Raw genomic sequence first — 22,474 nt, 5'->3', positions numbered from 1 at the left:
TTCAAGGTCCACCTGAGCCCTTACCTCAGTTGAAGTTAATGGGAGCGTTGCTAGTTATGATTCGGGCAAGAGCTGCCTTCCCACAACAGAAGGCTGTTAAGTTGATATCTGTAGTGGAGAGGATTCAAGAGAGTCAGCAAGTGTCAGCACAGGACATGTTGAAGTTGTTGGACCTCATGGCATCAGCAGTGTATTTTATTCCCTTGGCACGTATCTACATGAGAAGAGCCCAGTAGACCCTCAGACCATGTGGATTCAAGCAACTCTGGATTTTCGAGGTAGCATCTACATCACTCAGCTGCTCAGGGACTCCCCTGTCCTGGTGGTGGGATTCATTCCACAGGTAACCTTTACAATTCCAGCCACCCCTAAAGAGGCCGGTGCCCCTATGGAATCTCAATCTAGTATTAGACTTCCTAGCAGGGGCTTCCTTCAGACCAATGTGTGGTCTCACTACGCCTCTTAACATTGAAGACTATATTCCTGGTGGCAATATGTTCAGCTCGTCGCATCTCCGAACTACAGGCACTATCTCGTCTGGAACTGTTCCTTAGATTCCCTCCTGGAACCATACAGCTGCTCACCGTCTCCTCCTTCCTACTGAAAATGGTCTCAGATTTTCATTTGAACCAGGCCATCTCCCTGCCATCTCTGGATGAACATAAAGACTCGGAAGACTCACGCTTCTTCGCCACCTGAATGTCGGCAGATTTCTGGTGCAATACCTGGAAAGATCAGAACCGATGCACAAAATGGATCGCTTGTTCGTTCTTAACAGCGAGAAGAAGCAAGGAGAAGCGGCCTCGCAGGCGACCATAGCCTGCTGGATCAAAGAAGTAATCAAGGCAGCCTACACAGAGGCAGGAAAGCCCTTACCACTACAGGTTAAGGCTCATTCTACGAGGGCCCAGGCAGTCTCTTGGCCAGAAACCAAGCTGCTGTCGCCTGCCAAGATCTGTCTGGCGGCAATGTGGTCCTCCATACACACGTTCTCCAGGTTCTACCACCTGGATGTTCAGGCCCGAGAAGACGCAGCCTTCGCAAGGGCAGTACTAAGTGGGCCACGGATAGCCTCACGCCCTGTCCGGGAGTAAGAACATAAGAAATTGCCATGCTGGGTCAGACCACGGGTCCATCAAGCCCAACATCCTGTTTCAAATAGAGGCCAAACCAGCTTTTGTATATCCCACTGGTCCTGAGTCCATCCGGCTATACTAAGGAAAATGAAATTATCAGGTAAGTAATTTCTCCATTTCCCAGGTATGGATGGCAGAGGATTTTTTTAATCCTTATTTTAAGTATTGAATGATATTTGATATATCAGCTGTTTTGAAATATTTTATTGACTTTTGGAAATGGATAGAGATATTAGTAATAATTGGATGTTCTAAATCTATAGCTCTAACACTTAATTTTCAAAAGGGAAACTTTGATAAAATGAGGAAAATAGAAAAAAACTGAAAGGTGCAACTGCAAAGGTTAAAAGTGTAAAACAGACGTAGACATTGTTTAAAAATACAATCGTAGAAGCGCAGTCCATATCTATTCCATGCATAAAAGGACAGTAAAATGATTACTGGCATGGTTAAAAGGTGAGGTGAAAGAGGCTATTTTAGCCAAAAAAATTCTTCAAAAATTGGAAGATTGAGCCATCTGAAGAAAATAGGAAAAAGTATAAGAATTGTCAAGTTAAGTATAGAACATTGATAAGACAGGCTTTGAGAGAATTTGAAATGAAGTTGACCGTAGAGGCAAAAACTCATAATAAAATTTTTTCAAATATATCCGACGCAAGAAACCTGTGAGGGAGTCAGTTGGACTGTTAAATGACCAAGGGGTTAAAGGGGCTTTTAGGGAAGATAAGGCCATCGCAGAAAGACTAAATTAATTCTTTGCTTCTGTGTTTACTAATGAGGATGTTGGGGAGATACCGGTTCCAGAGATGGTTTTCAAGCGTGAGGAGTCAGATGAACCGGACCAAATCACTGTGAATCTGCAAGATGTAGTAGGCCAGATTGACAAACTAAAGAGTAGCAAATTATCTGGACTGGATGGTATGCAGCCCAGGGTTCTGAAGGAACTAAAAAATGAAATTTCAGATCTGTTAGTTGAAATTTGTAACCTATCACTAAAATCATCCATTGTACCTGAAGACTGGAGGGTGGCCAACATAACCCCAATATTTAAAAAGGGCTCCTGGGGCGATCCAGGAAGCTATAGACCGGTGAGCCTATCTTCAGTGCCGGGAAAAATAGTGGAAACTACTCTAAAGATCAAATCACAGAGCATATAGAAAGACATGGTTTAATGGAACTCAGTCAACATGGATTTACCTAAGGCAAGTCTTGCCTCACAAATCTACTTCATTTTTTCAAGGGGTTAATAAACGTGGATAAATGGAACCAGCAGATATAGTGTATTTGGATTTTCAGATGGTGTTTGACAAAGTCCCTCATGAGAGACTTAAAAAAAAAAAAAAAAAAAAGTGATGGGATAGGACGCAATGTCCTTTTGTGGATTACAAACTGGTTAAAAGACAGGAAACAAAGAGTAGGATTAAATGATCAGTTTTCTCAGTGGCAAAGGGTAAACAGTGAAGTGCCTCAGGAATCTGTACTTGAACCAGTGCTTGTCAGTATATTTATAAATGATCTAGAAAGGAATACGATGAGTGACATAATCAAATTTGCAGATGATACAAAATTATTCAGAGTAGTTAAATCACAAGCGGATTGTGATAAATTGCAGGAGGACATTTGGAAGATAGGGCATCCAAATGGCAGATTAAATTTAATGTGGGCAAGTGCAAGGTGATGCATATAGGGAAAAATAACCCATGCTCTAGTTACACGATGTTAGGTTCCATATTAGGAGCTACCACCTAGAAAAAAGATCTAAGCTTCATAACGGATAACACATTGAAATTGTTGGCTCAGTGTGCTGCGGCAGTCAAAAAAGCAAACAGAATTTTAGGAATTATTAGGAAGGGAATGGTGAATAAAATGGAAAATGTCATGATGTCTCTATATAGTTCCAAGTTGAGACCGCACCTTGAGTACTGTGTACAATTTTAGTCACTGTATCTGAAAAAAGATATAGTTGCAGTGGAGAAGGTACAGAGAAGGGCAAACAAAATGATAAAGGGGATGGAACAGCTCCCATATGAGGAAAGGCTAAAGAGGTTAGGGCTGTTCAGCTTGCAGAAGAGATGGCTGGGGGGGGATATGATAGAGGTCTTTAAAATCATGAGAGGTCTAGAATGGGTAAATATGAATTGGTTATTTACTGTTCTGGATAATAGAAGAACTAGTGGGCCTCCATGAAGTTAGCAAGTAGCACATTTAAAACTAATTGACAAATTCTTTTTCACTCAACATACAATTAAGCTCTAGAATTTGCTGCCAGATGATGTGGTTAGTGCAGTTAGTGTAGCTGGGTTTAAAAAAGGTTTTCCTAGCATGTAGCCAGATGGACTCAGAACGAATGGGTATAGTATGCTCGTGCTAGCAGTTGGAGACGGATCTGACGTCAGCACGGGTATATATACCCCCACAGGAAGCGTAGCAACTCAGTAATTTCCGTCTCCAAAACAGTTTGGAGAGCCTGCACGCTCGCAGAGCGTGTTTTCCAATACTACTTTCTAGTACGAAAGACGGACCATCTGTTCGTCCTGCACAGCGGGAAGAAACAAGGAGAAGCGGCCTCTCGGCCCACCATTGCCTGCTGGATTAAAGAAGTTATCAGAGCAGCTTACGTAGAGGCCGGGAAGGCACCGCCTCTACAAGTCAAGGGTCATTCTACCAGAGCCCAAGCAGCATCTTGGGCAGAATCCAGGATGCTGTCACCTGCAGAAATATGTAAAGCGGCGACATGGTCCTCTCTCCATACCTTCTCCAGGCTCTACCGTCTGGATGTCCAGGCCAGGGAGGACACAGCATTTGCGAGGGCAGTCCTACGCGGTCCTCAGGCAGCCTCCCGCCCAGGCTGGGAGTAAAGCTTTTGTACATCCCATTCGTTCTGAGTCCATCTGGCTACACGCTAGGAAATGTTGAGATTACTTACCTGATAATCTCCTTTTCCTTAGTGTAGACAGATGGACTCAGCATCCCGCCCAGGCTGCCGGTATACATGGGTTTCACCGATTTAAGGTAGGCCATGTCATTTTCTTACATAAGAGCGTCCCCTTTGCCAGGTGTCGATGCCTTCCGTTTGTGAATGCTGGCGGTCTCCAGCTACTATCAATTGGTCAGGGGAATCCTGTTTCACTAATTCATTGATCGTCAGTACATATACATCCATAACAGTTTTTGCAAGGAAGATTACTGAGTTGCTACGCTTCCTGTGGGGGTATATATACCCGTGCTGACGTCAGATCCGTCTCCAACTGCTAGCACGAGCATACTATACCCATTCGTTCTGAATCCATCTGTCTATACTAAGGAATAGGAGATTCTCACAGGACAAGCAGGATGGTTGTCCTCACAAATGGGTGACATCGAGGATGGAGCCCACCACGGAAAACTTCTGTCAAAGTTTAAACAGAACTTTGACTGGCCCCTACTGGGCATGCCCAGCAAGGCACTGACCCTGCAGCCAGCAGGGGTCTCCCTTCAGTCTTCTTTTTTCCGCGCAGCAGTTGCCACGCGGTGAAAGGAGCTCTCTAACCACGTTCCTGACAGGAATCTGGAAATTAATTTCCTAAGAAAATTTGCCCCTCAGGGGTCTCCCTTCGACAAATTTTTTAGTCATCTTTCGGAACCCGGTAAGTTTTTTGCCTTCTTCCATCGACTGCCGTCGATTTTGGCCCTTGAGGCCTGTTGGCACTTACCGATCCCCAGCCTAAATTTTGGCTTCCAGCCATGGCAACGGGGTTCCGCCGTTGTCCGGATTGTACCCGGACTATGTCCATCACAGACCCCCACAGGGTTTGTGTAATGTGTTTGGGTAGTGAGCATGATGTCCTGACTTGCACCAAATGTGCCTTAATGACACCCAAGGGTCGCAAAGCCAGGATGGAGAAGATGGGGCTCCTCTTCCATGCACCCACCCCAACGCCATCGATAGCATCGACGTCATCGGAACCGGCACCGTCGAAGTTGTACCATCATCGCCAACCCTCCGGTGACCGTCCGCCATCGATCGCTTCTCGGCCGTCGACTCCCGTCCCTTCCCCGGATGGGCGAGGGGATCGGAAAGAAAAGCATCGCCATCGACGGCACAAGTCTCGGCCTGTCGAGGATCCACAGCCATCGACCTCTGTTCAAGCCGAGCCACCGACAAAGAAGCCGCGAACAGACCGGACACCCTCCACGTCTCGTTCGCCGGCATCGAGGAAACCCTCACCCTCCCGGGGTGCGGGGGCCGTGATCCCACCGGTTACGGTGGTCCTTCCGGCCCTGCCTCAGCCTCCCTCTCCCGTTGAGCCGGGTATAGTTACCACTGGTCTCCGGGCAGAACTGGACCGGCTGGTCCAGGAGGCCATCGAGAAAGCGATGAAGAAATTACAACCTCCATCGGCACCGTCTCCGGCACCGGTTCCAGTGCCGCCCCCAGCACCGACACCGGCACCGGCTTCGCCACCGAGGAGGGAACCGACCACCGAGCCGTTGGTACAAGCGTTAGCACCGCTACTCAGCCGTATGGAGGCGCTCATGACGGCCCTTCCATCGGTGATTCCAGTGCCATCGACAACACCACCGTCTCCGACTGGATTCTCATCGGCAGGAGAAACACCGTTTCGGATTCCCCCTTCCGGGGTGGTTCCATCGGTACCTCCTGGCATATCTCCACCGATATATCCTTCGGCTCCATCGATTCCGCGCCAGGCACCGATTCCATCGGCAGCACCGAAGCCATCGATGCCATTTCTGATTCCACCTACGGCACCGATTCCACCTCGGTTTCCATCGATGCCCTCAGAACCTCAGCCAGGTCCATCGGGGCTACAAGCCCCACATGATCCCTACGATACCTGGGGTGATTGATACATCTTCTGACACAGATTTGCCTTCGCCGCCATCTCCTACAGAGAGTAGAAAAAGATCTCCTCCTGAGGATCTCTCTTTCATTAATTTTGTAAAAGAGATGTCAGAAGTTGTACCTTTTCAGTTACAATCTGAAGCCGATGATAGACACCAGATGATGGAACTACTTCAATTTCTGGATGCTCCAAAAATCATCGCTTCCATCCCTATACACCAGGTGTTTTTGGATCTGCTCAAGAAAAACTGGGAATCTCCTTCATCGGTGTCTCCAGTTAATAAGAAAGCTGACTCCACATACCTTGTCCAGTCAGCACCAGGTTTCCAAAAGCCTCAACTGGATCATCGCTCTGTTGTAGTTGAGTCTGCGCAGAAGAAGGCCAAGCGTCTTAAGCCACACTCTTCTACCCCACCTACCAGGGACAACAAGTTCCTGGATAGTGTGGGACGAAAAGTGTACCATGGAGCTATGTTGATTTCACGCATAGCTTCATATCAGCTCTATATGACTCAATACAACAGAGCTATCCTTAAGCAGATGCAAGACTACGCTGACACGTTACCGGACCAGTACCAACCGCAACTTCAAGCCCTTCTTCACAAGGGATTTGAGGCAGGGAAGCACGAGATTAGGACTGCCTACGATATATTCGATGCTTCCACGAAGGTTTCAGCCACAGCCATCTCAGCCAGACGTTGGGCTTGGTTAAAGTCATCCAACCTTCGCCCAGAGGTCCAAGATCGTCTTGCTGATTTACCCTGCTTAGGCGACAATTTGTTTGGAGAACAAATTCAACAGATTGTGGCAGAGTTAAAAGACCACCATGAGACGTTGAAACAACTCTCGTCTATCCCACCTGAGGTGACCTCCAAGCAACCGCAAAAGAAGGACTCTAAAAAGTCGTTCTTTCGACCACGTCGCTACTACCCTCCGTCAACTAGGGCTCGTCCTGTACGGTCCTCTAACAGGCCTCAGCCTCGTCAGCCGCGAAAGCAAAGGCCTACTGTAGCCCCACCTCCTGGGCCTGCGGCGGGCCTTTGACTTCCCTGTATTGAGCACAAGCCAACTCCCTCTTCCACACATCCCTGTGGGAGGTCGTCTGTACCACTTTTTACACCGTTGGAAACAGATCACCTCAGATCAGTGGGTGCTAGCAATTATCGCACAGGGTTACCACCTCAACTTTATAACACTTCCGCCAGACTCCCCGCCCCTTCAGGCATGGAGTCTAACCAGCCATTTGACTCAATTACAACAAGAAGTATTCCTTCTTCTACAATCAAATGCTATAGAACCCGTCCCTCCTTGTCAACAAGGGAAAGGATTCTATTCCAGATACTTCCTAATACCAAAGAAATCAGGGGGGCTTCGTCCAATTCTGGACCTTCGAGCCCTCAACAAGTATCTGCAAAAAGAAAAGTTCAAGATGGTAACCCTGGGCGCCTTGCTCCCTCTGTTGCAAAAGGGGGATTGGCTGTGCTCTCTCGACCTCAAGGACGCTTATACCCACATTGCGATAACACAATCTCATTGCAAGTATCTGCGTTTTCTGATAGGCCACGACCATTATCAATACCGGGTACTACCTTTCGGTCTGGCATCTGCTCCACGAGTCTTTACCAAGTGTCTCGTAGTAGTAGCAGCATTTCTCAGGAAGGAAGGTGTCCACGTCTACCCCTATCTGGACGATTGGCTCATCAGGGCCTCTACCCCTCAGTTTGCTCAATCCTCCCTAAAATTGACAATTCACACACTCCTTTCCTTAGGGTTTCTTGTCAATTACGAGAAATCTTGCTTGGTCCCATCTCAGACCTTATCCTTCATTGGGGCAGACTTGGACACCTTACAGGCAAAAGCCTACCTTCCAATTCAACGAGTCCACACTCTCATGTCCTTAGCTCGCCAGCTCCAGTCGCAACACACTGCCAAGGCTCGCCAGTTCCTCATTCTCCTAGGACACATGGCATCCTCGGTTCAAGTCACTCCCATGACCCGACTAGCCATGAGAGTAACGCAATGGACTCTACGACACCAATGGATTCAAGCTTTTCAGCCTCTGTCCTCCATTATCACAGTCACACAGGCGCTACGCCTATCCTTAACCTGGTGGACGACTCGGGTCAACCTCCTTCAGGGCTTACCCTTTCTTCCACCGGATCCGCAAGTAATCCTAACCACCGACGCTTCTCACATCGGTTGGGGAGCCCATGTGGACGACTTCCAAACCCAAGGGTTATGGTCCAAAGAGGAAGCCGAACACCAGATCAATTTCCTGGAACTTCGAGCAATCCGCTATGCGCTCCGAACTTTCAAAGATCATCTATTCCATCAGATAATCTTAATCCAGACGGACAACCAAGTGGCCATGTGGTACATAAACAAGCAGGGAGGCACAGGCTCCTTCCTTCTGTGTCAGGAAGCTGCGCAGATCTGGGCGGAAGCCCTCTCCCACTCCATGTACCTCAGGGCCACTTACTTGCCGGGAGTAGACAATGTATTGGCAGACCAGCTGAGCCGTGTCTTCCAACCACACGAGTGGTCACTCGATCCTCTGGTAGCGACCTCTCTGTTTCACAAGTGGGGTTCTCCCCGCATAGACCTCTTTGCGTCCCCTCAGAACCACAAAGTGGACGATTACTGCTCTCTCATTCGGAGCCAGCACTCTCGGCCGAGGGATGCATTCTCCCTCAAGTGGACAACCGGTCTACTCTATGCATTCCCTCCACTTCCTCTTGTGTCAAAGACTCTCGTGAAGCTACGCCAGGACGGAGGAACCATGATCCTGATAGCACCTTACTGGCCACGCCAAGTATGGTTTCCAATACTCCAGGATCTCTCCATCCGCAGGCACATTCCTCTGGGAATGGACCCGCATCTTCTCACTCAAAACGACGGATGCCTCCTCCATCCCAACCTCCAAGCCTTGTCCCTGACGGCATGGATGTTGAAAGGTTAGTCCTTCAACCATTTAACCTTTCGGATTCAGTTTCTCGGGTCCTGATAGCTTCACGAAAGCCTTCCACAAGAAAGTCTTACTCATACAAATGGAAAAGGTACACATCATGGTGCACTTCTCAGTCCCTTGATCCCCTTTCCTGTCCACTCTCCAAATTCTTGGACTATTTATGGCATCTCTCTGAATCAGGTCTTAAAACCTCTTCTATCAGAATGCATGTCAGTGCGGTAGCCGCCTTCCATAAAGGTATTGGGGGTACTCCTATTTCAGTACAACCCCTAGTAACACGCTTTCTTAAGGGCTTACTCCATCTGAAGCCACCCTTACGTCCTCCGGCCCCATCTTGGGACCTTAATCTGGTTCTTGGTCGTCTTATGAAACCACCTTTCGAACCTCTGCACTCCTGTGAATTGAAGTATCTCACATGGAAAGTATTATTCCTGTTGGCTATTACTTCAGCTCGCAGGGTTAGTGAGTTACAGGCCTTAGTCACCTATCCACCTTACACTAAACTCCTGCAGGACAGGGCGGTACTCCGCACTCACCCTAAATTTTTACCCAAGGTAGTTTCTGAATTTCATATCAATCAATCCATCATACTACCTATCTTTTTTCCCAGGCCCCATTCCAACTCTGGGGAACAGACTCTGCATACCCTAGACTGTAAACGAGCTCTAGCGTTTTATCTAGACCGTACAGTTGCTCACAGAAAGAGCACTCAATTGTTTGTCTCCTTCCATCCTAACAAGTTAGGACAACCTGTGGGTAAGCAGGCTCTTTCCTCCTGGTTGGCGGACTGCATTTCCTTCTGTTATCAGCAAGCTGGCATTCCTTTCCAAGACCGTGTCAAAGCACACTCTGTGAGGGCCATGGCGACTTCAGTAGCACACCTTCGATCGGTGCCGCTTCCTGACATCTGTAAGGCTGCAACCTGGAGTTCTCTCCATACCTTTGCAGCCCATTATTGTTTGGACAAAGCTGGAAGACAAGACTCCATCTTTGGCCAATCTGTCTTGCGTAACCTTTTTCCAACATGATGTACCAACACCCTTCCACCTTCCCGGTAGGGTGCGGATGCCCTTTCCCAAATTCCACCCCAGTTGTTGTGCCTGTTGCACATCGTTGGGTACATTTGGTGCAAGTCAGGACATCCTCAGCTCGGTACTCACCCATTTGTGAGGACAACCATCCTGCTTGTCCTGTGAGAAAGCAAATGTTGCTTACCTGATGTAACAGGTGTTCTCACAGGACAGCAGGATGTTAGTCCTCACGAAACCCGCCCGCCACCCCGCGGTGTTGGGTTCGTTTTGTTTTTACTTTTTAGGCACTGCCTGTAGCTTTGAAAACCAGACTGAAGGGAGACCCCTGCTGGCTGCAGGGTCAGTGCCTTGCTGGGCATGCCCAGTAAGGGCCAGTCAAAGTTCTGTTTAAACTTTGACAGAAGTTTTCCGTGGTGGGCTCCATCCTCGATGTCACCCATTTGTGAGGACTAACATCCTGCTGTCCTGTGAGAACACCTGTTACATCAGGTAAGCAACATTTGCTTTATCAGGTAAGTAATCTCAACATTGGATAAGTTCGTGGATGAGAAGTCCTTTAACCACTATTAAATCAAGTTGACTTAGGGAATAGCCACTGCTGTTACTGGCATCAGTAGCATGGGATCTACTTCGTGTTTGGGTACTTGCCAAGTACTTGGAGCTTGATTGGCCACTGTTGGAAACAGGATGCTGGACTTGATGGACCCATGGTCTGACCCAGTATGGCAATTTCTTATGTTCTTTTTTTATCAGCTGTTTTGAAATATTTATAATTTTTATTAACATGGTTTTACTATTATGATTTATGTTTCTTGATTTTATTTATTTTATGAGAAAAGGTGGTATTTCTGTTTTTCTATAATTGCACTGCATGCAGTTTGGCTTATGGTCTCTGGTTCAGTTTTTTCTGCACGGTTCTATTTACTCTTTATGGTCTTTCTATTAGGTATTTGGTGAGGGTCTGTCTGTGATCAGTATGTGTGAACAAGATGAGGTGCCCTGCTAGCTTGTAGTTTCTATGTGGTGATCTATGCCTGGATTGTTCTGTGTACCTAATAGGAGGGGTATTGGTGTTTAGAGCCTGGTGTAATATTTGCAATGTTGCCTTTTCATAGGTAGGATTGAATGCTGGTAGTTAGTTCTGTTTTGGTATGGGATGCTGCTTATATTATAATTGTAATTCAGTTTACTTGTGGCTTTCTGAGGGCCTAGCCTACACTTAACATGCATTTCCTAGCGTGTAGCCAGATGGACTCAGAACAAATGGGTATAGTGTGCTCGTGCTAGCAGTTGGAGACGGATCTGACATCAGCACGGGTACATATACCCCCACAGGAAGTGTAGCGACTCAGTAATTTCCGTCTCCAAAGCAGTTTGGAGAGCCTGCACGCTCGCAGAGCGTGTTTTCCAATACTACTTTCTATTTTCTACTTTCTATATTCTACTTACTAAATTTCTACAGGAACATCGAGCCCCGCACTCCTGTGGTGATACCCTCGGGTCCCTCCCCTAGTTGAGTTTCCCGGGGTGATTTCCGCGATCCCTCGGAGGTCTAGGCCTCGATCCGGTGGCCGAATCGCGGCAGGGATCTAGCCCCCGAGCGAGAAGGGCTCGGGTCGGGCTGAGAAGCGCCTCGGTCCCGGCGTGGACCTAGAGGCAGCGTGTGCATTTCCTCAAGCGCGGCGGTGAAGGTATTTCCCCTCTCCCCCCACAACTGGAGACCGCCCGGGTTCCAACCGGGAAGCGCCGAGGATCAGGTAAGGCGTACATCTCTTACTTTTGGTCTCCGAGGTACGAGGATCGGCGGCGGTGCCTGTATGCGGCACGCCGTGGAGGTCGCCATTTTGTCGCCCTTGGTCAGGTATTGAGTGCCCATGATAGGCGCCTGTATATGATTCAGCGCATATTGTATATCATACTAATGAGCGCATATTGGATATTATTGAGCGTATATTGCTGACCGCATACTAATGAGCGCATATTGGTTATCATTGAGCGTATATTGCTGACCGCATACTAATGAGCGCATATTGGATATCATTGAGCGTTTATTGCTGACCGCATATTATTGAGCGCATATTGTAGATTATTGAGCGTATATTGCTGCCGCATATTATTGAGCGCCTGTTGTATTAAGCGCATATTGCTGCCGCGTATTATTGAGCGCATATTGTATTGACCGTATATTGCTGCCGCATATTATTGAGCACCTGTTATATTAAGCACATATTGCTGCCGTTTATTATTGAGTGCATATTGTATTAAGCCCATATCCTTCAGCGCTACATTCGCAAGCCGCGATGGAACATTCGAACGCCCCAGCGTCTCCTGCGGCGGCACCTCCTGATTCCGGCATAAAAGCTCTCTGCCTCTGCTCAGCATGCCAGCTTAGAGCCACGCACAGCGAAGAGCCAGACTCCCTTTGTGCCCAATGTGAGGAGGCAGTGGGAGCCTCGGGCCAGGACCAGTCTCATCCGAGGTTTGCTGACAGTTCCCCAGGGGCCACCCCGGATCTAGTGGGCAGTCTCGACCAACCTGGGATCCCGGGGGACCTGGTACCCCGACGACTAGAGACCGCTTCCATTTCCTGGGTGGATCTCTTTAAGGGGATCCATGCCTTTGTACAGATGCAATCAGCTTCCCATCCAGGCCCTGCTGCTGCTCCAGCTGATCCTGCCCCTGGACCTTCGCGCCCTTATCGTGGGCACCCGCCTCCGAGCAGTCCGGTTCAGGTGGACCCTGATGTCTCGGAGGACGAGTCCGAACCCCCTGAGGAGGGGGGAACTTCCCTCGGGGATTGAGCCATATCGAACCATGAGGCGGTTCTTTCCCAAGGAAGATCTCTCCGACCTGGTATCTCAGTGCCTGGCGGAGTTGGCTATTACAGGTCCCAGCACTCCGGTGCCCTCTATGCAGAACCCTCTGCTGGAAGGTCTTCGTCCTACAGCCCGCCATTTTCCCTTCTTGCAAGCAGCACAGCAACTGATAGATTTGGAATGGGCTGCACCAGCGGCCTCATTCAAAGGGGGTCGGGCCCTGACGGGCATGTACCCCCTGGAACCGGCAATCAAGGAGATGCTGGCGTGCCCTCAGGTGGACGCCTTGGTTAGCGCTGTGGTCAAGCGCACTACCATTCCAGTTGAAGGGGGGGCGGCCCTCAAGGAGCCTCATGACTGGCGACTGGACGCCATCCTGAAACAGACCTTTGAGGTGGCAGCTCTATCTTTGCGGATCGCAACCCGCTGCACAGTGTTGACGCGTTCCTGTTTGTCACAGGTCAGGAACAATGCTCCGGCAGCAGACATGGAGTCAGCTCTCTCGTTCCTCACGGATGCCGCATCCGTCCTAGTCCGTACGACAGCAACCAACAGAGTGATTGCCCTTCTGGAAAGCCTGGGATGGGTAGTCAACCTCAACAAGAGTTGCCTACAGCCTTCCCAATCACTGGAATACCTGGGAGTCCAGTTCGACACCCAGGCAGACAAAGTCAGTCTCACTACCAAGAGAAGGTTAAAACTTCAGACGCGTCTCCGGTCCTTGATGGGAGCCAGCCGGCCCATAGCTTGGGACTATCTGCAGGTTCTCGGCCTCATGGCATCCACCCCGGAAGTGGTACCCTGGGCAAGGGCCCATATGAGACCTCTACAACGCTCCCTGCTTTCTCGCTGGAGCCCCCGCTTCCGGAATTATTCCGTGCATCTACCTCTGCCAGCCAGAATGCGGACCCAGTTACGGTGGTGGTTGCAGTCCAACCACACGAGCAGGTGGTCGAGGATGTCCTCTCCCACGTGGATTCTGCTCACCACAGATGCCAGCCTGAGCGGATGGGGAGCACACTGCGAAGAACTCACCGCACAAGGGCGGTGGGACAGAGAAGAGTCATGGTGGAACATCAACCGTCTAGAGCAGAGCTTTCCAAAGTGTGTGTCGCGACACTTTGGTGTGTCGCCTGAGGTGTGCCGGTGTGTCGCGCAAGCCCGGTGCACGTGACACACCGGCAAGTGGGAGCCAATGCAGCCGCCAGTGGAGCTCATCCCACTGGCGGCTGAGCAGTAAAATATCGCTGATCGGCAAGGCCGTGGTGGAGCTCACCCCACCACGGCCCGAAGAAGAAAAAGGTCACGTCGAGACGTGCAGGTGCTCCTCCTCCTTCCTGCCCATGCGGCCCCGGAAGAAAAATGTTGCCGGAGCCACACGGGCAGAAAGGGGGAGGAGCGTCAGCCGCGTCCAGAAGAGGAGCAGCAGCATTGTGGTAGCGGGGAGAGAAGAGGAGGAGGAGGCCCAGTAGCAGGGTCGCCGCCGCGATCGGCCCGAGAAGATCAGGGCCGCTGCAGAGCCCATCCTGCAGCGACCCGTGAAGAGGAGGCCCAGAGGTAAGAGAGCGGCTGAGGGCCCGTAGAGTGCATCTGTGAGCTGAGTTGAGAGATTGTGTGCGTGAATGAGGTGAGTTGAGCGATTGTGTGCGTCTGTGAGCTGAGTTGAGCGATTGTGTGCGTCTGTGAGCTGAGTTGAGCGATTGTGTGCGTGAATGAGGTGAGTTGAGCGATTGGGTGCGTCTGTGAGCTGAGTTGAGCGATTGGGTGCGTCTGTGAGCTGAGTTGAGCGATTGTGTGCGTGAATGAGGTGAGTTGAGCGATTGTGTGCGTCTGTGAGCTGAGTTGAGCGATTGTGTGCGTCTGTGAGCTGAGTTGAGCGATTGTGTGCGTCTGTGAGCTGAGTTGAGAGATTGTGTGCGTGAATGAGGTGAGCTGAGCGATTGTGTGCGTCTGTGAGCTGAGTTGAGAGATTGTGTGCGTCTGTGAGCTGAGTTGAGAGATTGTGTGTGTGTATGAGGTGAGTTGAGAGATTGTGTGTGGGAGTGAGGACCTGAATGTTTGCAGAGACAGCATGTGAGAGAGCCTGTGTGTGTGTGAGAGAAACAGCATGTGACAGTGAGAGCCTGTGTGTATGAATGATTGTATGAGAGAGAGCATGTGACAGTGAGAGCCTGTGCTTGAGCAAGACAACATGTGGGTGTGAGAGAGAGCCTGGGTGTGTGAGAGTCAGACAGCATGTGCAAGAGAGAGACTGTGTATGAATGATTGTATGAGAGAGAGCATGTGACAGTGAGAGCCTGTGCTTGAGCAAGACAACATGTGGGTGTGAGAGAGAGCCTGGGTGTGTGAGAGTCAGACAGCATGTGCAAGAGAGAGACTGTATGAATGATTGTATGAGAGAGAGCCTGTGAGTGTGTGAGAGAGAGAAAGCATGTGAGAATGAGAACCTGACTGAATGTTTGAGGGAAGAAGATAGATGGAGAGAAAAGAAATAGAAAAAAAGACAATATGAAAGGAATTGGCAAAAAAATAAGAAAGGGGAGGTGGAACAAAAAAGCCTGTGACCAACCGATTAGAAAACTAAGATAAGACAGCAAAGGTAAAAAAAAAAGAAATAAATTACTTTTTACTGATTGGCACATGTAATCTTTGGTAATGTGCAAGAGTAGCACTTTCTCTATGCTGATTTCACAATGTACGAGATCAACATGGAGGAAGTGGAAACCCACGGGTCCTGCACAGAGGAGGCAGCAGAATGGGCTTCAGTGCCAATAGCAGCGATCAGCGCCTCCCCAATAGCCATGCGGCAGCAGTGACCGTGGCAGCAGAGGAATGAGAGAGGCTCCAAGGTTGCTGGCAAAAGAAAGAGAGGGGGTTTGCCTTTAGTGTGTGCCTGCCTGAGGGTGTGTCTGTGTATGAGAATGTATGGGTGTCTTCCTGGGGTTTGTATGTGTGAGAATAGGTGCCGGCCTGTGTGTGGTGTATGTGTGTGTGTGAGAATGAATTGGTGCCTGCCTGGGGGTCTGTGTGTGTGAGAATGAATGTGTGCATGCCTGAGGGAGTGGTGTGAAATTGAATGGAAGCCTGCCTGGGGGGTCAGTTTCAGTGTGTGAGAATGACTGGGAGCTTGCCTGGGTGTGTGTGTTTGTGTGTATGTGAGGGAGCCAGACAGAGTATGTATGAGAAAATCCAGGGGAGTAAGAGTTTGTGTGGGGGTGTGTGTGTGGAGGGAGAGAGAGTGTCTTAGAGCTTGAGAGTGTGTCAGTGTCTGTGAGAGCGAGAGGTTATGGTGGGTATAAGAGCATGAATGTGTATGACATTCTAACTGACATTCTAACTGACTCCAAACCAGAAATCTTTGCAGTAACCGAAACCTGGTTCAAACCCTGCGACACCCCTCTCATTAACCAACTACCTTCCGAAAACTATGACATTTTCTCTATCCCCCGAAAAAAGAAAAGAGGAGGGGGCCTACTCCTCATAGCTAAAAAAGAATTCAAGCTCACCTCACAAACCTGCAATATTCCCAACCAATATGAAGTAGGCCTGTTCAAATCGCAATCCCTACAAATATGCCTCATATATACCCCTCCTGGTCTACTAGAAAAAGACCCCTCCCCCCTCATTGAATTCCTCACCATCTCCCTCTCCCCCGACATCCCCACGATACTCCTTGGCGACTTTAACCTGCATGTCGACACCATCCCACAATCCCCTACATGCGAAGCCTTCATCACAACCTTAGACGCAATGGGCCTTACCCAACTCATCCACTCTCCAACCCACAAAGCTGGTCATACCCTTGACCTCATTTTCACCAATTCACTCATAAACATCATCCACTCCCCTACATGCCTTCCTGTCCCCTGGTCCGATCACTCCATCATCAACACAATTCTCTCTCTACAAACCCCTCCCACCTCCCCCCCTACCCAGCCTAAATCCTTCCAATTCCGTAAAACCTGCCCTATAGATACCCTGGCCACGGCTTGCTCCAACATCACAAACCATATTGACCAAGAGTCAGCAGACAGTGCTATATCCACCTGGACAGAAACTACCCTGAAAATCGCCAACAACCTATGTCCATCCATTCAAAAAACAATCACCCAAACCAAATCATCTAAAAAACCCTGGTACACCCAGACACTCAAAACCCAAAAAATACAGCTTAGAACAGCAGAAAGACACTGGCGCAAACACCCCACCACTGCCACAAGAACCATTTATTACCAACTCATGCACGCATATAGAAACGCCATTCAAACTACAAAAAAGGAATACTATGCCAAGAAAATTCACCACCTCCAATTCAACCCAAAAGCACTGTTCACCCTAGTCTCAAATCTTACCAAACCTAATATGTCTGCACCCCAAGTCCCCTCCACACAGACCCGATGCAATGATATTGCCCTATTCTTTAAGAACAAAATAGCTAACATCACCGCCAAGTTTACCCCCAACCCCAAAAATTCCCCCAACACTAACAGTATAACCCCCTCCATCCTACACACACCTAACATCCTCACTTCTTTTGAACCCTCCTCAACACTAGAAATAGAAAACATTTTAAAAAAGATGAGACCCTCCTCCCACCCCTCAGACACTATCCCTACTAAACTACTACTCGCTATTCCTAAAACAATAGCCACCTCACTCTCCAAAATCGTGAATTGCTCCCTGGAACACGGCCTGGTACCCAACTCCCTGAAACAAGCTGTGATCAAACCTATCCTAAAAAAACCCTCCCTTGATCCTTCCAACCTATCCAACCTCCGTCCCATCTCCAATCTCCCTTTCCTCTCCAAAATCATTGAGAAACTAGTTAATTCCCGCCTCTCTGACCACATAGAACAATCCAACATACTCCCACCTACACAACATGGCTTTCGTAAACACCTCAGTACCGAATCCCTACTCCTTTCCCTCACAGACACCATCATCAAAGGAATGGATGCCGGTAAATCCTATCTCATTGCCATGCTAGATATTTCCGCCGCCTTCGATACTGTAAATCATAACATCCTTATCAACACTCTCACCAGTATAGGAATCTCAGGTACTGCCCTCTCCTGGATAAAGTCCTTCCTCCAAAACCGCACCTACACAGTCCTCATTGATAATTTCACATCCCCCCCTGTTAATCTCGACTGTGGCGTCCCCCAAGGATCCTCCCTCTCTTCCACGCTATTCAACATTTACATGCTCCCCCTCACAAACCTCCTTTCTAACCTTGGTATTACACACTTCATCTATGCAGATGATGTGCAAATACTCATTCCTTTCACAGATACTGTACTCACTGCTCTACATAGATGGGACACCATTCTCACTTCCATTAACCAACTCCTCACCGACATGCACTTAGCCCTCAACCCTCAGAAAACTGAACTCCTCCTCATCTCCTCCAAACATGCACCCATACCCTGTCCCTCCACGCTTCAGACTCCTAACTTTATCTCCGACACAAGAAACTTGGGTGTTATACTTGACAACCAACTAACCTTCAAACCATATATCAAATCTATCGTTAGCAGTTGCTATTTCAAACTCCAAACCCTCAAAAAAACTCAAACCCCTCCTCTACTTCCATGACTTCCGCACAGTACTCCAGTCACTAATTTTTTCAAAAATCGATTACTGTAACGCACTCTTACTTGGACTCCCTGCCACCCACCTCAGACCTCTCCAACTCCTTCAAAACGCTACTGCACGCATCCTCTCTAATGTCAAGAAGAAAGACCACATTACCCCCACCCTCATCAACCTCCATTGGCTGCCCATCCATTCACGCATCCTATACAAGACCCTTACCCTCATCCACAAAAGTATTACTAATGAACACTACAACTGGTTAAGCCCACCCTTCCTCCCTCGTACCTCCACAAGACCTACACGCTCCTCCCTTCGTGGAACTCTTATCCCCCCATCTATAAAATCCACAAGACTCATCTCCACCACCAATAGGGCCCTTTCCCTCGCAGGCCCTTCCCTGTGGAACTCCATGCCACTTGACCTTCGCACCGAAACCTCCACACCCACCTTTAAAAAGAAACTCAAAACCTGGCTCTTCCTCCAAGCATACCCCCAATCACCTTCACCACCTATAAACACCTTAACCCAACCTCCATCTAGTACTAGTACTAACACCCCTACCACAGGACCTACACCCATCCCCTCAAGACAACCACAAACCCCTCACTTATCATCCACACAATAATCTATCTCTTATTAGCACCGTACATATCTTTTTTACCCCTTTCACTGTTGCCCTTGCGCATTTTCAAATGTTGCACACAACCTATGTACATACCACTTGTTCATTGTTTCCCTGTACATATTTTCTCCTCACGTTTCCGTCTTCACCCCCCCCTTGCCCCCCCCCTTTGTCTCGACCACCCCCTCCCCCCCCCCCCCTATTTATTTAGTTATTGATCTGTTACTATGTTCTAGGTTACACAATGTTCCTTGTAAAGGCTTTGCCTATATATATCCTTGTTTTAAGTTATCTGTAAACCGGCACGATGTGCAAACGGTTGCCGGTATATAAAATTAAATAAATAAATAAAATAAATAAATGTATGTGACAGTATATGTGTGAGAGAGAATGGAAATGTGAGTATGTGTGAGAGAGAGAGGATAACCTCCTAATCCTTGACAATATCAGGGTGACTGGAAATTAAGAGCTCCCACGTATGGACAGCAGGGGCTTTTTAAAATCCTTATTAGTTTTAATTATTGGGTGTTATTTGATATATGTGCTGTTTTGAAATATTTTATTGGTGTTTAGGAAATTGTAAAAAATGTATATGATTTTAATGAATAGAAATTCTATTTATCAGTAGTTTTAAAATATTCTTTTATTAGTATGGTTTTACTGTAATAACTGATGCTTTATGTTTCTTGATTTTATTTGTTTTATGAGGAATGATGGTTCTGTTTTTCCATTATTAATACACAGAGTCTGGCTTCTTGGGGTTTCCATTTCAGTTTTTGTCTAATTTGTGCTCCTTTATTTTGTATTCTGTATTTGGTGAGGGTCTGTCTCTGCTCTGTGTGTGTGACCATGATGAGAAATTCGCTAGCATAGGGATCTATAGCAATCGGGTTTGTTTTGTTTCCTCAGTAGGTGGTGTATTGGTATTTTAGGACCCAGTATAATATTTACCCTTGCTTTTTCACAGGTAGGGTTATTGTTGTTAGAGTCCTTGGTGTTATTACTGTTATGTTATGATGGGATTGCAGTATAGATTTTGAGTGTCTTTTTTTTTTGCGAGGTTTTATTTTCGTTCACAATGTGCCTGGCAGTGGAAGGTGTTTGTGCTGCTGTTACTGTGAGGTGACACCAGAATTTGAAAACATCTTTTAGTATGATGAGCTGTAAGGGAAACATTCAAGCTCCATTGTTTGGGGGAATTTCAGTGGATGCACAGAGTTACAGAACTGGAGGTGCAGGATTTATATTGACATTCTGTCCCTTCCTATAAATTCCAGTCTTCACTCTCATAGCCATATAGAATTAGTTGAATGAGGCTATCAAATAATTTTATAGTGTGAAACTGGCCAGCTTTTTAAAATTACGCAGAAGACCCTTTGGACTTTCTTATTAACACCAAATATTCAAATCTGTGATCATCCCATCAAGCTCATATATCTCATTAAAGAGGTAAATTGAATAACACAATAACTTTGTTTTATTATTGTTACTCATAAATTATAACAATAACATTAATCTTGGAATATTATATATTTTTAATATAAATGAAAGATTTTCACAAGATAGGTTGTGTCGTGAAACATTTTATTATGTATATATTTAAGGAAACATACATAAATTGTCGAAATACATTTTGTTCGTTTAACCTTTAACCTCTGGTTTGCTAGTAGACTGAATTACTGTGTCCCGAAATTATGTTTGTCTAAAAAGTGTGTCACCAACATGAAAAGTTTGGAAAGCTCTGGTCTAGAGGCACGGGCAGTCCGGTTGGTCTGCCTGCAACTTGCTCACAGACTGCGGAACAGGGCAGTCAGAGTGATGTCCGACAACGCCATCACGGTGGCATACATCAACCGTCAGGGCGGAACCAGAAGCCGACAGGTATCTCTAGAGATAGCCCCGCTGATGGCTTGGGCAGAGGCGAATCTTCAGGACATCTCCGCCGTCCACATTGCCGGGAAGGACAACACCACGGCAGACTTCCTCAGCAGAGAAATCCTAAATCCGGGGGAATGGCAGCTGTCCCCCACAGCCTTCCAGATGATTGTGGATCAGTGGGGGATTCTGGACATGGACTTACTAGCGGACAGGTTCAATGCTCAAGTACCCAGATACTTCAGCCGCAAGCGAGATCCGTTCTCTCACGGGATCGACGCCCTGGTTCAGCCATGGCCTCCAGGGACTCTGCTGGGCGCCCTTATCCACAAGATTCAGAAGCACCAGGGGCCTAGTTCTTCTAGTGGCACCAGACTGGCCAAGAAGACCCTGGTACGCGGACATGAGAAGACTACTGGCAGGGGAGCCCCTTCCCCTGCCTCCTCTCCGGGCCCTGCTTCGTCAAGGTCCCATCCTCCACGAGGATCCAGCTCAATTCTCTCTTACGGTCTGGCCATTGAGAGGGCTAGACTGAAGAAAAGAGGTTACTCTGAGCCGGTGATAGATACACTCCTTCGAGCTTGCAAGTTTTCCACATCACTCACCTATATAAGGATCTGGAGAGTATTTGAAGCCTGGTGCGACACTCATGGCACCAATCCACATGCGACCACAATTCCTATTGTTTTGGATTTTCTACAGGATGGGCTTCAGAAGGGTCTCTCCCTAAGCTCCATCAAGGTTCAGGTGGCTGCGCTGTCTTGCTACGGTCCCAGGAGGGATGGCAAGACCATTGCCACGCACCCAGATGTTTCTCGCTTCCTGAAAGGAGTCAAGCACATTCGTCCGCCACTGAAGTGGCCAGTACCCCTGTGGAACCTCAACCTTGTTTTGGATTTCCTTGCGGGATCCACCTTCAGACCCCTTCGGGGCCTGTCTCTCCGTTCGCTAACTTTGAAGATGGTGTTTCTGCTGGCAGTGTGTTCAGCACGCCGCATCTCAGAGCTACAAGCGCTGTCCTGCCGTGATCCCTTTCTCAGAATCACTCCTGAGGCTATCCATCTTCGCACGGTTCCCTCCTTTCTACCTAAAGTAGTCTCACAATTTCACCTCAACCAAACCATATCCTTGCCTACCACGGCGGGTTTGAAGAAATCAGAAGAAGGGCGTTTACTACGCCATCTCGACATCGGCAGATTGCTGCCCAGATATCTGGAAATGACGGAAGAAGTAGGAAAGACGGACCATTTGTTCGTCCTGTACAGCGGGAAGAAACAAGGAGAAGCGGCCTCTCGGCCCACCATCGCCCGCTGGATTAAAGAAGTTATCAGAGCGGCTTACGTAGAAGCCGGGAAGTCACCACCTCTACAAGTCAAGGGTCATTCTATCAGAGCCCAAGCAGCATCTTGGGCAGAATCCAGGATGCTGTCGCCTACAGAAATATGTAAAGCGGCGACATGGTCCTCCCTCCATACCTTCTCCAGGTTCTACCGTCTGGATGTCCAGGCCAGGGAGGACACTGCATTTGCGAGGGCGGTCCTCCGCGGTCCTCAGGCAGCCTCCTGCCCGGGCTGGGAGTAAAGCTTTT

The 22,474-nt window shown here is 48.2% G+C and overlaps 1 protein-coding gene across 1 annotated transcript in view; it reads left to right on the top strand.

Moving 5' to 3' along the window:
• Positions 1–22,474, top strand: part of ATAD2B (ATPase family AAA domain containing 2B) — a 610,472-nt gene that overhangs the window by 340,759 nt on the left and 247,239 nt on the right. The window lies entirely within an intron of this gene.

This window comes from Rhinatrema bivittatum, chromosome 3 (assembly GCF_901001135.1).
Source record: "Rhinatrema bivittatum chromosome 3, aRhiBiv1.1, whole genome shotgun sequence".
Taxonomy (NCBI): Eukaryota; Metazoa; Chordata; class Amphibia; order Gymnophiona; family Rhinatrematidae; genus Rhinatrema; species Rhinatrema bivittatum.
Note: the sequence above shows the minus strand (reverse complement) of the source record. Positions and strands in the feature narration are given on the sequence as shown.